This window comes from Biomphalaria glabrata, chromosome 3, assembly GCF_947242115.1.
Source record: "Biomphalaria glabrata chromosome 3, xgBioGlab47.1, whole genome shotgun sequence".
Taxonomy (NCBI): domain Eukaryota; kingdom Metazoa; phylum Mollusca; class Gastropoda; family Planorbidae; genus Biomphalaria; species Biomphalaria glabrata.
In genome coordinates this window covers 12,339,091-12,353,729 of record NC_074713.1, presented here as the reverse complement: position 1 = coordinate 12,353,729, position 14,639 = coordinate 12,339,091, and the positions used below count along the sequence as shown (strand labels likewise).

Here is a 14,639-nt window from a genome sequence, read left to right as displayed (position 1 = left end):
AGATCTCGTAAACTAGAAAAGATATTGAAAATCCGACATCACAATATTTTAGACCATTCAAAGTTCTGATGCAACGGCTACTTTTTTTTTTCTTAAAGCGAAAAATCTAATTTTAAAATCAGTTATGCAAGCAGTTTTTTAAAGAGAAAAAGCTAATTAGTATGCATTATATGTTAAACCTAATTTAATTAATACTAATCTTATAAACTTTAGTTTTCCTTTTTTTTTATTGCGGAAATTTTTTTTCTATAATTTTTTTTTGAGGATTCGAATAAGAGATTGAGCCTTTTCAAAACAATTAGATCAATTATAAGACATCAGTTAGGCCAGGGTAGGCGCGGTGGCTGAGCGGTAAAGCGCTTGGCTTCCCAACCGGGGGTCCCGGGTTCGAATCCTGATGAAGACTGGGATTTTCAACTTTGGAATCTTTGGGCGCCTCTGAGTCCACTCAGCTCTAATGGGTACCTGACATTAGTTGGGGAAAAGTATAGGCGGTTGGTCGTTGTGCTGGCTGCATGACACCCTCGCTAACCGTAGGCCACAAAAACAGATGAACTTTACATCATCTGCCCTATAGACCACAAGGTCTAAAAGGGGAACTAGTTAGGCCAGGTTCACATCTCACTTTACATTCACTTACACCTATGCTGTGATCTGCGGGACCGTTGGGGCACTACACAAGATCTGTTAACCTTCTTTCTCCATTCTTATCTCTCATTTGTCTTTGATATAATTTTATTTGTATGTTCTTTCTGAAAATATTGAAGCCTGCCTGGGTGGACCTCTTCGGGGGCCGATTTTGAGTTTGTGTTTCCACACAAACTGTCTTTTGTAACCTTGTTAATTATTAAAACGATATAAAAGGTAATGTAGTAAGTGTAACCAACTTTTGATTGGACTGAACGTTTAAAAAAAAATCATTTACCCCAAAGTGGAAAGAAAGACTAGAGCTTTGAGTCATGACGTTAGAGAAAGACTAGAGCTTTGAGTCATAACGTTAGAGAAAGACGTTAAAGAAAGGCTAGAGCTTTGAGTCATGACGTTAGAGAAAGACTAGAGCTTTGAGTCATGACGTTAGAGAAAGAATAGAGCTTTGAGTCATGACGTTAGAGAAAGAATAGAGCTTTGAGTCATGACGTTAGAGAAAGACTAGAGCTTTGAGTCATGACGTTAAAGAAAGACTAGAGCTTTGAGTCATGACGTTAGAGAAAGACTAGAGCTTTGAGTCAAGACGTTAAAGAAAGACTAAACCCAATTAGTGACAGATGTTGACACTGGCCAAGTTCTTCATTAATGTAAATCTTGTATATATTCCTAAAAAATAACACTAATTCGTTCATTCATTTATGTATGTATCAAAAGATCTCTTAAACTATCAATCAGATTCGCATGAAACTTCATACACACGTTCCTTTGACCTCTTAGGTGCTTACAAGGTTTGGCACATACATTCAAAAATTTGATTCTGCAGTACTCCAAAAAGCTTGCTATTTATTATAATTTTCCGAAATAGATGAATATCTCGAATAGAAAAATATCTCACAGATTAGGACCGGAAAATATATATGTATATAAATAGTTGCCTGACAACATTTGGCTATGTAGTAAGAACAAATGTTGATGAGTTTGGCCGGTTAGTGTGAAAAAAAATGTTGCATGAGTTTGGCCGGTTAGTGGGAAAAAAATGAAAATGTTGCATCAGTTTGGCCGGTTAGTGTGAAAAAAAATGTTGCCTGAGGCAGTAAAAAGCCAATGTCTTGAATAAGGCCAGGAAAGCCCTCGACTTAGAACAGTTTAGAAGACTAGAATTAGTCAACTGCCACTGCTGCTGTTCTCCTGTCGTATCAACAACTTTGGTGACAGCTGAAGCTGGTTGAGGATAGTTGAATCAATGTTGGTGACGAATCAATTTTGATGATTGCTGAATCAATGCTCGTGACAGTTAAATCAGCTGTTTTGACCAAGACACCTTATTGCAGCTCGTTGATTATTATTTCATCTGCCTGTTAGAAACAGATGTCTCCCGGAAAAGTTTTAAAGACTAGCTCAAGAATCAGCTTGCCCTCAATTGGAGAGAAGGTAACGCCTTGCAAAGACTATCTCAGGAATCAGCTTGCTCTCAATTGGAGAGAAGGTAACGCCTTGCAAAGACTAGCTCAGGAATCAGCTTGCTCTCAATTGGAGATAAGGTAACGCCTTGCAAAGACTAGCTCAGGAATCAGCTTGCTCTCAATTGGAGAGAAGGTAACGCCTTGCAAAGACTATCTCAGGAATCAGCTTGCTCTCAATTGGAGAGAAGGTAACGCCTTGCAAAGACTATCTCAGGAATCAGCTTGCTCTCAATTGGAGAGAAGGTAACGCCTTGCAAAGAATGGCATCAGTTGCCAATGACAGTTGGAGAACTATATGAAGGTTAACATCGAAGGAAAAAGAACCCACCCGCAGACAATGACTTTGGCCGTATAAGGTGCCGCAAAATATGTAGGTCATATACAGCCCTGCACTCTTCCTCAATCCTCGAACTCAAACACAAGACTTCTATCTATCATTCTAATCTAATCTATATCTATGTATGTATCTATCGTATTTTCTCTCTCTCTCATATATATACAGAGAGATAGACAGACAGAGAGGAGAGAAAGAGAGAGATAGGCCCATTTTCATTTTTCATATATATATATGTACAAATCGTGTCGAGCCATTATAAACTGCTTTTAATTTAGAGCAATCTTTTTTTTTTTGTATCAAATTGTTTACTCTATTATATCGGAGATGGTAAACTTTTCTCGTCGAATGTTTACCTCAGCTTGCTGATCTATTGGGAAAACATTCTACTTATCCGATTTCATTTTAAAATTAAAACTGATTGAGTGTGTCAAAATAGGTTTCTTAAACGAAGCCTCCGACAAGAAAAGTACACATATAATATTTTGACGTACACAAAACTTGATGACGTTATTTATTGCCAGTCGTCCATCATTACAAGTACGTTATACTTGTACTGCTCAACGTATCCATATTCTCCACACGAGTCAAGCCTCGTCGTAATCAACGGCAATATTCAAGTGGAAACCTCCCAACGGTCTGGCAACTAATGGATTTATTGTCTATTTAGATAGTGCGAGTTGACTGACTCACATCTTTATCAGATCAATTAGGAGTTAAGAGTTCACTAATGACATTACTAGAAGCTCTCTTTTTTTTTTTTTTTACCAATACGTTCTGAAGACAACAAAAAAATGGACTGAAAAATATATTTACCAACAGGAGATTGTCTTCTTAGGTACTGGATACAAAACGTGGACATAATGCTGATATAGGTCTGTTTCAGATGACACGCAAACAAGTGTCAATTTCAAAAGTCAAGGTCATTGTATCCAAAGTTATTAAAAAATAGGATTAGAAAAAGGAAATATGCAACAACGGAAGAAAGATCTTTGGGTTAACATGGGAAATTGGATATCGAAGCTCGTCTTTTGACTTTAATTACTTACAAACGAAAATATTCAATAGCAAAAAAAAAAAAAAAAAAAACTTTCGGAATCTTGCATGTGCCCGAATACAAGTGAAGTGAAGTTGTCTCTTATTTCGGAGGATGTTTTATGTAATGAAAGCTTTCTTTACGATCTGCCGCATGTGACAAATTTGAACTGTACAGAGCAAAACAATTAAACTCCATCAGGACTAAAACTCTGGATCTTCAGCTTCGAAGAAAAGCGCTCTACCAAATGGCGACTACGACTTTGCCATCTGAATGAAAAGGTCAATTAATGACTGAAGATTTACAAATGTTGTGTCCTTTATAAGTTTTCAACAATGTGTCGAATTGGTGCATGGTATGATGCCAGTAGAGTGATTGTCATGACAAGATGTCAAAAGAAATAAAAAAGGAGTCAGTGATAGATTGTTGACCGCATTGTGTTACGATATAGCGCCACTCGTGTAGTGTAACTGGTAGGGTCTCAAACAAATGATGTTCATGTCAAGCTGTCAAAGACTTCAAATCAATAATATGGTTCTGATTTACTATTAATGATATGGTATGCAGTGGTGTAGCAACCAATTAGTTGTAATAAGTCTTGACTTATTTGATTGAGAGTCATGATCATGACACTATTACTTGCTATGCCACAGGTGATACGGTGTCAGACGTCAAACATATGGACCAATATTGAAGTAACAATCCAAGTGTCCATGCCTTTGTGTGTATGTTTATGTATTTGTCAGCGTGTCTATCGATACCACCAAAGGCTCGATCACGTCTCCGGTTTCTTACAACTGAAGAAGAGACAGGGGACTTAATTGTAATTGTTTTGGGTGTTAAATTCTATTGCGGCTGACCCCATCAACGACTACTGGCTCACATGTATCGTTATTGAGTACAGGACGGCCAGGCCATTGACTAGCAGGGACAAAACGTAAACAAGGCAAATAAAGAAATAGATCTAGATCTGTTCGTGGTAATGAATGATTCTCCCTTGTATTGAAGCCGTTATATATGCATATTTAAATGATATTCAAGACACTCTTTCTGTGTTGATGGAACGCAGGCATTGGCCTACATATATTTATGATACGTATACAATTTATCAACTCGCATTATTAATACTGTGCTTTTAAATGAATCAAGTATTCTAGTCTAGACTAGTGTCTTTTATTGTTTGTTCTGTGTAGTCCGAATCTTTGTGTCACTGTGTTATTTTGTATACTCTTATTTTTACTCTTCCAATACTCTTATTAGACTTATATAAAAATGGTTATGCCTGCCCTGGATGTGGCAAAATCTGTAGGTCACAGCTGGACAGATTGATTTTTTTTTTCGAGAGATGGGAATTGAGGGGTATTTCCCCCCCCCCCCCCCGTTTCTTTTGACTTTCATTAGTTATTAAATTAAAAGCGAAGTTATCGTTCTTATTGTAATGAAATGATAACGACTAGTATACCAATACCATGGCTTTATTCGACAAAATTAGACTACAGTAAACAGTGAATGAAACCAGTACGTCTCACATAACACTGATGCAGTCTATACACACACACACACTGGACATGAAACTGGGCATGACCTTCTGATACGCTGGACGCACGCAGAAAATCAACTCAGTTACACTACGCTTACAAAAGGTTACCAACTTGGTCAAGGAGGAGTTGTCTTTACAACATTAGGCCTACTACGTCTATTTCCACGCTTACGCTATTGTAGCTCGAGTAGAGTTTGAAAGTGTCAAGTTTATTGCATAGAACAACTCTGATAATAAAACAAGAAAATATTTTTTTTAAAATAATTTTAAAAACAACAACAATGCTTACAGTAAGTGTAATTGTATCAATTAAATGTGTAATAGACCTAGACTAACAATGATATAAATCTATGGGATTTATATTTTTACCAATTGTTTTTGTTTGGCGCAATATATTTCTCAATATGCTATGATCCTATCACTTAACTGGACCAGTTGGGAAAGGAGGGGGGGGGGAAGAAAGAAGGGAGTACCTGGGTGAACGTCACTGGCGGATCCAGGGGGGGGGGGCGATCGCCCCTACCGACTACCCACATATATATGATGTACGCGCGTTTACGGTTAAGGTTTACTGGGCGTTAGGGTTTGGAAAAAAATCGCCCCCACCCCCACTCCAAAGTTCTGGATCCGCTAGTGGTGATCGTTTTTTAGATTCATTTATTTTATTAAAAAGTTGAACAAATTTAATTCGAACTCGAGGGCTCAAGCCTCCTCAAGTCAACACACTAACCACTGTGCCAGCGAAGTGCTTATGAAGATAGGTTTTCTAGTTATCTGTCGTTAGCTTCAAGTTTTAAAGTGGCGACCTATAAAGTGGACTAATTCAACTTATACCACCGCTTCTGTGAAGTACAATTTCTTTCCTTGTTCAATACCAAACAAAATAATTAATTACCAATAGTTAATTAACTAACTAATTGTTTAATTTTTTAAATAATTGTGCAAACTTTCAGATTGATCTGAGATTGGATATGGGTCTATGCATGGGCGTAGCCGGATTGTTTTTCGGAGGGGGTTTTGGGGGGGGGGGGGGGGGTCTCTCCCCCCCCCCCCCCCCGGCGAAAAAAAATTATATGTATGTATGTGTGTGTGTGTACGTAATCTTTATTTACATTCTGACCAGTCATTCTCTCGGAAGACGTTTATTGTGCCCTAGAATAGGTTCTTCCTGGAGTTAATGGGAAAATTGTAGATTCCCCGCCATTACTAGCAAGGGGATCTGGGGGAGCGCTGGGAGCTCCCCCAGCGCGGAGCGAAGCCCGCCGCCAAGCACTATTTCTGGTATTGAAAGCCAACAAAATGCATATTCTGAGGTATCTGCAGTGCATTTTCCTGCTATTAAAAAGTTTTATTTCATAAACCTAATGTGCTATTCTTACTGACTTAGACCCTCCGGCGCCGCATAGGATTTCCTTGATTTAGACCATATCTCTATAAATGATTCCTAAAATCTGTCTTAGCCATCTTTGTTGAGCCACATTTAGTGTTTTTCAATTTCGGCAGATGACTATTCACTGCACTATATTAACGGAGTCCCCACCACTGGTAGAAATGTGTAACCTCTCTTGGATACGCTCTTGAAATTAAGTGACTGTAGTTTGCTTTAGATTTTATATCGAAAAGAGAAGTTTTATCGTCAAAATCATCTGTTGGGGGTTTTAAACTAAGAAATCTCTGGAGTTGTTTTTTTTTTTAATTCAAATCCCCATTTAGCTACGGTAATAGAATTTAGTAACTGTAGTTTGCTTTAGAATAATATTGAAGATAGAGGATTTCCACCTCAAAATGCTCTGTAGGGGGATCTTAAACTCAAAACCACCTGGAGGGGTTTTAAACTTTTAAAAAAGCCATCTGAAGGAGAGGGGTTTAAACTCAAAACCTCCAATAGGATTGGATACGCTCAAATAATTTTAGTGTGTAATTTGCTTTTTTATATTGAAGAGGTTTTTTTTTTAGCATCAAACCCCTCTGAAGGGGGGTTTAAACTCAAAACCCCTTTTGGTAATGCTCATAACATTTTGAGTGCGAAATTTGCTTTTTTTCTTACACTGAAGATGTATTTTTTAGCTTCAAACCCCGCTTGCGGGGGTGGGGGGGTGGGGGGGTTAAACTCAAAATCCCTTTGGCTACGCTCATAGAATTTTGAGTGTGTAATTTGCTTTTTTCATATTGAAGAGGGGGTTTATCGTAAATTTTGGAGGGGGTTTTAAAATCAAAATCTTTCTTAACAGTGCTCTTGGAATTTGGGGATTGTCGTTTGCATTTTTTTGTTTTGTTTTATAGAAGAGGGGGGTTTAACTGTGAAAACCCCTGGTAGGGGGTTTTAAACTCAAATCCCCCTGGTAGAGGGTTTTAAACTCGAACCCCCCTGGTAGGGGGTTTTAAACTCGAACCCCCCTGGTAGGGGTTTTTAAACTCAAACCCCCTGGTAGGGGGTTTTAAACTCAAAACCCCTTGTTAGGGGGTTTTAAAGTCAAAAACTCATTGGTTGTGCCGGAGCAAGTGAAGGTTTAGTATTAAAAGAGGGGGATTTAACTGTGAAAACCCCTGGTAGGGGGTTTTAAACTCAAATCCCCCTGGTAGGGGTTTTTAAACTCGAACCCCCCTGGTAGGGGGTTTTAAACTCGAACACCCCTGGTAGGGTTTTTTTTAACTCAAACCCCCTTGTTAGGAGGTTTTAAACTCAAAACCCCTTGTTAAGGGGTTTTAAATTCAAAACCTCATTGGTTGTGCCGGAGCAAGTGAAGGTTTAGTATTAAAATCTTACCTAAAAAAAAACAAAATCAAAGCAAAAAATCAGTCACTTAATTCCGATCCCCCCCCCCCCTAGCAGGGGAGGGGATTTCACGCCCATGGGTCTATGGGAAAAAAAGTGTGTACAAACTTTTTATCGGACAGACAGACAGACAGAATGAGTTGATATGCTCTATGTAAGACGAAATAATGTGTTATTCTAAATTGTAAATGACTGACGCCGCTCTCTCAAAACCACAACAAACAAGAAAGAAACAAAAATGCTGTGTGACTGTTTAGAACTTACCTTTTTTTTTGTTCTTTCTGCCTTACGCCAGTCCTTGAAGTCTTGGTCTAAGAATCGAGAATCGAACTGACTGCACGTGAGCGCAATAGTTGATCTAATTTGTTGTGTTTGGTTTTGTTGTGAAACCCGGCGACTGCTCCGGTAACAAGGGCGGATAACTCTCACCACAATATCGTCACCGGTGTGGTCTGTGAGGTGGCGAAAGAAACCGCTGCACGTTGGCTGCTTGCTGATTGCCGCCCCTCGTCAGCCCTTGGTTTCTCTTCATCACAAGCGCGCGCTTGTAGAAGTTGAAGGCACGTGCGAAAGCTTCTGCCCTCCCTTCCCCCCCCCCCCCCCTCAACTCAATCCAGGGATCTCACGAGGCTCTGGCCGACCTTCTGTCTGTGTCAGTCAGTCTGAGTAGCCAACTGTAGGGTGACCCAGTTGTTGGACCGTTCTGCCTTCGAAAGAGAAGTTTTTGGTTCGATCTCTGTTATGGGATGTTGAGACACTGTTGACCCAGATGACTGTTGGGGATGTTGAGACACTGCTGACCCAGATGACTGTTGAGATAGGACCACAGTTGGGAAAGTAAAGCGATTGAAAATTGGGATGTCTGTATAAAGCCTCGTGAACAGTTGAATTTCAGATATACATAAAAAAAAAGATTACAAAGAGAGTTTGTGTTATCACACAATCTCAGATGCGGCCCCAATCAAATTCACAAATGGACGAGAAATATATTCAAGCTATATTCTTGTTTTGATCGCTTAAAGAAATTTTCAAAATTTGGCGTTATTTTTCACATAAAAGCAAACAGTGCAACACGTCGTCTTTGATAAGCCTCTTCTAACTCTTCTGGAATAAGTAGTTGGCCTCCTTCAGTCGTAGAACGACTATGGTTCATCTCGCGCACTTCCTCATGTGGCTGTGGAGCCCTATTTTGGAGAGACACTCCCGTCCACAAATATCGCAGGTTAAGGTGGCTTTCGCTTTGATGGTAGAGGAGCTGGCCATTTTTTCGTATTGTACGTTTTTCTTCCAGAGCTGAGGCCCATGTTCTTTCACTGTCCATAGCTTTCTTGGTCACTGTCTCTCTCCATCTGGTGCGGTCTAGAGCTATGTCTTCACAATGATCAGTCTTGATGTTCACTGATTTGAGGTCCCGTTTTATTACATCTATGTAACGGAGGTGGAAGCGACCAGTTTTTCTTGAGCCAGTCGCAAGTTGTCCGTAGAGGATGACTTTCGAGATGCGATTGTCCTCCATTCGGCGAACATGTTCAAGCCAGCGCCAGCGGAATAAGTTGAGTAGCGTTCAGTGATCACATAAGATCAGCATGGAAACCTCCCTAGTGCGGTAGCTCAGGGTGACACCCCCCCCCCATCAACGTTATTGAAATATGTTCCAATGAACAATATTGCTAATTTGTTGTTGTTGTTGAACCAATACAGTGAGCTGATTAACTACTTTTATTGATTTTTACTCAAATGTCAAATCCCAATGTTTATTACATTTATTCAAATGTTATTGCAAATTTTACAAATTTGTGCTGTATCATTTACACTTCACCTACCATCTAGATGTGTCAGGCATATTTGGGCATATATCTAGAGATTTTATTAGTATCTTTTCTCGTGTGTTTGCTTTTGACAATTTATAATTTTTCCAACTTGGTTGTCACCCCCAAAATGGTGCCGACCTGTGCGGACCTCACCCTCGCCCCCCCCATGACGCCACTGCTCCAAGATACCTACAAGATACCTACTTCTTCCCAACGATTTTGATTAATATATTCTGAGCTTCTAAGCAGGGATGGAGTCTAGTCCCGGTGCCTTACCAGTTGAGATGTTGGATATTGTAGTCATTACTTCATTGAGCCGGGGAGGGTCAGCGAGTGAATGGTTTATTGGGACTTGTTCCAGGCGTGCGATGGCTTCGGCGCTTATGCTTGATGGACAGTTAAGGATGGTACTGAAGTGTTCAGCCCAGCGAACAAGAAGGCCTATATCCTCCTAATCAGTGAGAAGTTTGTTTCCATCAGCACTGAATATAGGGGATGAGCCATTTTGCTGAGTACCATAAAAAGCTTTGATTGAATTAAGAAAACATTTTTGCTTTTTTATTATCAGCATAGAACTGGATTTTTTTCTGCTTTTTTGTTATACCATCACTCCTTCATGAGTCGCAGATTCACTGGACCTCTCCTTTGGCATTAGTGTAGCGTTCTATGCTTTGGGGGCAAGCTGGATACACAGAAAGGCCTTAAAGCATTGTTACTTGTGTGTTAAAAGCTGCTCAATTTGCACATTGTTTTCGTCAAACCAATCTTGGTGCATGTGTTTTGGCTGACAGAGGACGCTACTAGCCAAAGAGTACACAGAATTCCTTAGTTTATTCCAGCTGTTTTCCACATCCTTGTTCATGTGCAGGGTTTTAATTTCACTGTCTAGTTTGTTGATGAGCTCTTGCTTGATATCTGGGTCAGTGAGCTGACCAAAAAGGTCGAAAAATCTAACTCATATTTAGATGAGGATTCTAGTTGTTTCAAAAGAAACATTTCTATGTACACTACACAGCAACACAGTGGTTTCGCACACACGCATCATCAGTGACACATAACCTTGGCCCATAACGAGTGATGACGTAGGCCGCGCTGTGGTCAGAGCAGTGGCGTAGCAAGGTATCCGTGGTCCCGGGCTCGAGAATATAAAAACGAATGTAGTGTGGGACAGAACAATTGAGTAATCTGAATGTATGGGTACATTAACCAAAAGACATTTCATTACTCTCATACTTATCTTATCTTATCTTACTTATATAATACAGACGTTACTTCAAAAAGAAGATGATTACGTCCTACGCGTCATGCATTTAGTCATGCTGCTCCCTTTCCAACAGTTTCAACGTAACGATTACAATTTTGTACTCCACAATAAGCTGAACCTGGGCCGACCCTAACAATTGCGGGGCCCAGTCTGGGTAGGGATAAGCATAATATCAAAGTAAGATTTTGTATTAGAAAATACATTCATCTTTGCAATACATTTTTATTAAATGAAAGCTGACAATACTGTTTTTTTTTATCGCGCGTAGGAATGGCACCCCAAATTGATAATTTTGTATATTTTTCAGGAGATTTTTATGAGGTTTCCAGGACTTTTTCGTATATTTGCAATTACAGAAGATTTCTATAAGGCTCTTGAAAATCAGGAGACCAAGAAAACCCTGTTTTTATATACATTAAAGTTATATTGGTTTAATTTAATAATTTACGCCTAAAAGTAGCGCGGGACCTAGGGTGGGGCCCATTGCGAACGCATAGGTTGCAGTGGCCTAAGACCGGCCCTGAGCTGAACAATGTTATGGAATGTTTCTAATTGTCCTCTAAGTGCTGCAGGTTCCATGTGTTCTTTTTCTTTTAAAGAGCACAAATTAATTGAGTGATCAGCTTTAGTACATCAAAATATATGAATCTCATTTTCTTAGAGCATTCCTTGATGACCACCTTGTGGGCAAAAGTATTTGAGTGTAATGTAAGCTATGCTCTTCCTATTGGATTTAAAACGCGCCCATCTTGAGATGCTGTGAGCAAAAAAAAAAAAAACACATACCAAGTCATAGAAATCTACAACGTCTTTAACACAGTATTTAAGACCCAGTTTTTAATCGTGGTTAGCACAGTGAAAATGCGCAAGCGGCTTCTTTTGATGAAGCAATAACCAAAGACCATTGTAGGCCCTACTATCCACTTATATTGGAGGTACCATCATAGCTTTAGGCTAGCAGTTTATTTAGAGCATTTGTTCATCCAGTTCTGCAGACGTCAGGTCCCCAAAAAACGAAAATCTGGAAATAACACTCTTATTGCATTTTTTTTGGGGGGGGGGGGGTATTCCGCCATCGGAAATCGCAAAAGTTTTTTTTTTTTAAATCATGCTAATTTGATCAACTTTTAATATGTCTTGCGTGCTCTCAACAATGAAAGAGAAAAATGGTGCGGATTGGACCTCAGTATATGTTTCCAGAACGTCATCGCCCATCAGGTCTATTATCTCGTTTTTAATCTGTGCGGCTTTGTTTTCCTGTCAAATGTCAATAACAATTCTAAATAAAGCCTGGTTAGAAGTTTTTGTTGACTTTCTTTAAGAACTATGAACCAAATACTAAGCATTACTCAGAGACATCTCTCTATCTTCTAGACTCTAGACCTTTGTTATAGGGCAGCTCCCCAGTTTGGTTTCGCCATTCATTGTAGCAGAACAAACATATTCAACTTGAATGAAACATGGTGTTTAGTTTGCTTGCTAAATATTTAATGTTATTTTTTTTTCATTTCTTTTTTTTTATTCTTTTCTAATGATCGCATTAAATTTTTTTTTTACACAATACAAAGACAACAAAACAATATGATGAAGACTTCTGAGTTTGTCCTAAATAAGTGTTGTACACTATTTCAAAGTATCTACTTCTTTGGCTTTGATACAAAGTTTTATAATCACAACTGTTTAGACTGTTTGTTATTTAATTAACAAAGTTGAAGTAAGTTACAATTTCAGACTTTGTTTAATTTTTGTATTGTCTATTATTTCATAATTCAAAATTTCTTAAGACACATTTTAAATACAGAAAAATTAAGCAACTGATTGAGCTTTGAGAAAATCGAATAATTAGCAGCTGTGTCGAAATTTTAATTCGTGAACATCAGGACTTTAGTGTCATCCGCAATTTCTCACGTGGGCCCTCCGACTGTGGGCCCCTATTAAATGGTCGTGGGCCCGGGTTCATTGAACCCCTTCGCGCCATGGATGCTACGCCACTGGGTCAGAGGGATGGCTTTCTATGTCGAAAGGTGCCGCTTGGGGCGTCCAGATGGTTTGATGCATATTTTATACATGCTTATCTATCTATCTATCTATCTATATATATATATATATATATATGGAGAGAGAGACATGGGCGTAGCCAGGATTTTTTTCGGGGGGGGGGGGGAATGGGGGGGGGGAATTATCTTTCCCCCCCCCCTGGCAAAAAATATATTTATATGTATGTATGTGTGTGTGTGTGTGTGAACATAATCTTTATTACATTCTAACTCTTCATTCTTTCGGAAGACGTTTATTGTGCCCTAAAATTTCTTTCTTGAGTTAGTGGTAAAATCGCCAGCAAGGGGGTCTGGGGGAGCACTAGGAGCTCCCCCAGCGCGGGGCGGAGCCTCGCCATCAAGCACTATTTCTGGTATTGAAAGCCAACAAAATGCATATTCTGAGGTATCTACAGTGCATTTTCCTGCTATTAAAAAGTTTTATTTCAAAAACCTAATGTGCTTACTGACTTAGACCCTCCCGCGCAGTTCGGCGCATTTGCCGTCAAGCTGTTTCCACAAAAATCTGTCACTGGTAATGTCTAAAGCCTCTTCCCACCTGCTCTAAGGACCTCCATGAATGTGAGACGCCAAGTTGTACTTAATAGGATTGTAATCGCAACTCTTATTATGCGTAATTCATTTTGTCGGAGAACATGTCCCGCAAACCTCATGCGAAACTCTGTCACAATCTTACTAAGGGGTTGACTCCCAGTTCGGCATAGGATTTCCTTGATTTAGACCCGATTTCTATAACTGACTCCTAAAATATGTCTTAGCCATCTTTGTTGAGCCACATTTAGTGTTTTTAAAATTTCGGCAGATGACTATTTACTGCACTTTATTATTGGAGTGGTAGAAATGTGTAACCTCTCTTAAATACGCTCTTGGAATTAGGCGACTGTAGTTTGCTTTAGATTTTATATCGAAAAGGGAAGTTTTATCGTCAAAATCCTCTGTTGGGGGTTTTAAACTAAAAAATCTCTGGAGTTTTTTTTTTTTTTAATTCAAAACTCCATTTAGCTACGGTCATAAAATTTGGTAACTGTAGTTTGCTTTAGAATAATATTGAAGATAGAGGTTTTCCACATCAAAACGCCCTGTAAGAGGATTTTAAATTCAAAACCGTCTGGAGGAGTTTTAAACTTTAAAAAAAAATCCATCTGTAGGAGAGGGGCTTAAACTCAAAACCCCCAATTGGCTTGGCTACGCTCAAATAATTTTAGTGTGTAATTTGCTTTTTTTTTTATATTGAAGAGGTATTTTTTAGCATAAAACCGATCTGAAGGTAGGTTTAAACTCAAAACCCCTTTTGGCATGGCTCATAGCATTTTGAGTGCGTAATTTGCTTTTTTTTTTTTAATTGAAGATTTATTTTATAGCTTCAACCCCCGCTTGCGGGGGGTTTAAACTCAAAACCCCTTTGGCTACGCTCATAGATTTTATAGTGTGTAATATGCTTTTTTTATATTGAAAATGTATTTTTTAGCTTTAAAATCCACTGGAGTGGAGTTAAAACTCAAAACCCCTTTAACTACACTCATCGGATTTTGAGTGTATAATTTCTTTGTTTTTAATATTAAAGGGGTATTTTTTACCTTCAAACGCCGCTGAAGGGGGGTTTAAACTCAAAACTGAGTCAAAACTCAAAACCCATTTAGCTACGCTCATAACATTTTGAGTGCGTAATTAGCTTTTTTATATATTGAAGAGGTATTTTTTTAGCTTCAA

At 38.9% G+C, this 14,639-nt stretch overlaps 1 protein-coding gene across 2 annotated transcripts in view; it reads right to left on the bottom strand.

The window, feature by feature from the left end:
- Window positions 1–8,323, bottom strand: part of LOC106060264 (uncharacterized) — a 72,354-nt gene extending 64,031 nt beyond the window's left edge. Inside the window, exon 1 of one of the 2 annotated variants that reach the window (XM_056024377.1) lies at window positions 8,062–8,323. The gene's annotated coding sequence lies outside the window, so the exon portion shown is untranslated. Of the gene's footprint in view, window positions 1–5,133; window positions 5,240–8,061 lie in introns of those variants that run through there. The other variant, XM_056024378.1, reaches the window with a different exon arrangement.
- Between the last annotated feature and the right edge of the window lie 6,316 nt (window positions 8,324–14,639).